The following is a 3,649-nucleotide window of genomic DNA, read 5'->3' as shown; positions in this document are numbered from 1 at the left end:
AATCCCTTCTCCTCCATTCTCCTCTTGGGATCTTGGGCACACACGCACACGCGCCCGGCGTGAGTTTTAAGCCACTGGGTCCGGGACGTGAACCGCGGTCAACTACGTGGGAGTTCAGCGACATAGCCGTTACGCTAACTGCTGGTCCCTCCTGGCATGATTTTGAAGCCACCAGGTCTGGGACTCGAACCACGTCAGGCCATGTGGGAGTCCAGTGACGAAACTGCTACGTCATCTGCTGGTTCCCAAATCTAAGTTCGTATTCCATGAACGCTCTGAACCAACCCGAGGTTCCTGTGGTCCGCTGCTCCATGTGAGCCTTAGGGACACCGACCACCCTCCATGACATGGAGATGGGGACTTTCGGCCTGAATTCGTGAAGGGATAAACCTCAGGCATCCGTTTCCCCTTCTGAACCTGGGGTCCGGCCCGGACTTAGGTCTTGGCCTGTGCTCTCTGTGAGTTTGCCGTCGAAAGGGCCTGGGCCTCACTGGGGAGGTGACACCTCATCGTGCTGGTCCCTTTGACCCCTCCCTTGTGACCGGCAGCTCTGCTCCCCTCAAATTCTTGTGCGGAAGCCCTAACCCTGGTGCCTCTGCATGTGGCTGCTTTTGAGGTCTCCAGAGACAGACATAGAATGGGGACATAGGGCGTGAGCCCTGATCCAGTATGATTGGTGTCCTTATAAGAAGAGATGCGGGGGGCAGCAGGTGGCGTGGTGGTTAAGGCACTGGACTCCCACATGGCCGACCAGGATTCAAGCCCTGGACCCAGTGGCTTGAAGTTCATGCTGAACATGGTGTGTGTGCCTGAAGTCCCAAGAGGAGAAGGGATTGTGGTGTGGCCATCCTGCCTGGGGAGTGACTTCTGACTGGTCCTCTGTCTCTCTCGGGTGTGCTCACACTCCTTATGGTAAAAACCTAAAAAAAAAAAGAGATGAGGAAGCAGCAGTGTTGAGGGGGGTTGGATGTCGGTGGCTCAGGGGTGGAACATGACACACTGTGAGGCGGACTGATGTGGGAAGGTCCTGGGTTCGCGTCCAGAGACCGCCCTGAGTACTCTAGGAGAATGCTCGGGTGGTGATCTGGGCTGGCTGAAGCCAGTGGTGGAACATAGTCATGAGGACCGTGTTGAGGCTGTGTCTCTCATCTCATTCTTACTCATGGAAATAAGTAAGTAATGAATCAACCTTTCACAATATCAAAAATAAGGCCGACCCCACAGTGCAGCAGCTGGGCATTCACAGGAAAGTCAGATCCCACGCGGCTGGCCAGGGCTCACGCTCTGGCTCCGTCGGCTTGAGAAACATGCCAGGCACAGGTGCACACCCATCACTCCCCAGGGACAGCAGGTTGGAGGGAAAGGGCTCGCGGCCCTTTTTGGGGGGGTTTCCCCTCTCTTCGCTCTTGGGCACACTTACACATCTCTGTCGTAAAAAAGGATATAAATAGATAGGCAGAAATATTCCTTTCTTTATTTAAAGATATTTTGCCATAGAACACGTGCACTCTTGCAAGATAGAGAGGGAAAGTGACCCCGGGGAATGGCCATGCCACAGCCCCTTATCCTCCATTCTCCTCTAGGGATTTTGGGCACACAGACACACCCACCCAGTGTGTTTTTCAAGATGCTGGGTCCAGGACTCGAACTGCAGACTCAACCACGAGGGGTCCAGTGCCCTCACCATCACATCACCTGCTGGCCCCTGTACAAATTTCTTTTGAAAAGAAGAAGCAGAAGTTAGGACACAGACTTGAGTGCACAGTGAGACCAAGTAAAGACCCAGCAAGAGGGAGCTGCCCACCCGCCAGGGAGAGGGGCCTCGCAGAAACCGGCTGCCGGCACCTGGTCCTGGACTGCGAGCCGCCAGAACTGGGGCGGGTTCATTTCTGCTGTCTGTTTTTATTTTTTATAAAAGAATCATGTGTTATTATTCTTCAGTTTGACCAGAGAGAGACAGAGAGAGAGAGAGAGAGAGTGGAAACAAGCTGCCAGGTCTGGGACTCGAACTGCAGTCAGCCATGTGGAAGCCCAGCACCCCAACTAGCACCCCACCTGCCAGCCCCAATTTCCGCTGTTTAACTCACCCAGTCCTTGGCATTTTGTTGTTTTGTTTTGTTTTTAAAGAGATTTTTGCCTTAGAGCACATGAGCTCACCAGAGAGAGACAGACAGACAGAGACAGAGACAGAGACAGTGAGAGGAAAAGTGAGAAATCACTTCCCCAGGGGGATGGCCATGCTGCAATCCCTTCTCCTCCCAGGACTTTGGGCACACATGCACATGTGCTTGGTGTGATTTTCAAGCCACTGGGTCTAGGACTCAAACTGCTATGTCGTCTGATGGCCCCAGTGCTTGGCATTTGTCACAGCAGCCCTAGGAAACTCACACTCCCCCTCTCTGTGGTGCCCAAGGGGTGTGACCTCTTCCTTTTTTTTTTAAGAGAGTTTTTGCTATAGGGTGTGTGCACTCATCAGAAAGACAGAGACAGAGAGACGATAAGTGAGAAATCACCCCCAGGGGGGAATGGCCAATGCCACACTTCCTACTCCTCCATTCTCCTCTTGGGATTTTGAGCATGCACGCACACACCTGGCGTGAGCTTCACGCCATTGGGTCTGGGACTCCATCCACGGTCCACTACGTGGGAGTCCAGAGACAACCATTACGCCATCTGCTGGCCCCCTTTCCTTTTCTTAATCACATCATTCGAGATCATGGCCCAGCGGTGCAGGTGGCAGGTGCCACTGTGCTATCCTGGAGCCACAGCGAAGGCCCAGGTCCTGCGGGCCTGTGACCTGGTTGGTTGGGAGGCTAGGGAGGATTGCGGCCTGGCAAGATCATGTCAAGAGTACTTCTGTCTCTCAATAAATGAAACTAAAAACAAACAAACATAGCCCCACAGGCAAGAGTCTGACCCTTCCCACGGTGTCTGCTGAACTCGTGGCCCGTCCTCTGCACTTCCTCCTCCTCTGTCCCGGTGGTTTGTGTGGTCAGATGAGCCCCAGCCACAGTGACAGCAAAGGGAGCCAGAGGGGAAGCGAACACAGCCTCACGCTCGCCTCCGGGGTAAAGGGCAGGGCAGGCTCGATTATTTAACGGTCCCTGCCGCTGTTCCCAGGCCTTAGAGAGAGAGAGAGCATGTGTGTGTTGGCATGTGTGCAAATCATGCTGCACGGATGCCAGGCGTGCTGGCCAGGTTGCCACCAGCTCTGTGGGGTCTTTGACTCTGGTACAAGCCCTCTTCCAGGTCAGGCACAGGGGGAGATGTCCTTCCAGCTGGTTCCCAACAGATAGGTCGGAGTCAGCCCACCCCAAGGGCACCTCGACTTCCAACCCAGGGAGGACGGTGCTTCAGCGTGGGCCCCCTTAAAGGCAGACCTCAAGAACGGGTGGAGTAGTTGACCTGATACGTAATTCCAGAAAGCCCGGAGAGGGTGCAGGACGTGAGACAGTGAAGGGGGAAGGAATATGCCATGTGTGTCACAGGCAAGTCACAGCTGTGACAACTGGGGCTCAGTCCGAGGGGGACCCTCGGCAAGACAGCATGAACATGGCTCAGGCCGTCCCACTGAGAGGCGAGCAAGCTGCAGCATCTTGGTTATCTCCTTTTTTTTTTTTTTTTTGAGGGTTTTTTTACAGGGGACGCG

Source organism: Tupaia chinensis, unplaced genomic scaffold (assembly GCF_000334495.1).
Source record: "Tupaia chinensis unplaced genomic scaffold, TupChi_1.0 Scaffold149383_1, whole genome shotgun sequence".
Taxonomy (NCBI): Eukaryota; Metazoa; Chordata; class Mammalia; order Scandentia; family Tupaiidae; genus Tupaia; species Tupaia belangeri.
The sequence above is the reverse complement of the archived record's forward strand: the minus strand, read 5'-3'. Positions refer to the sequence as shown.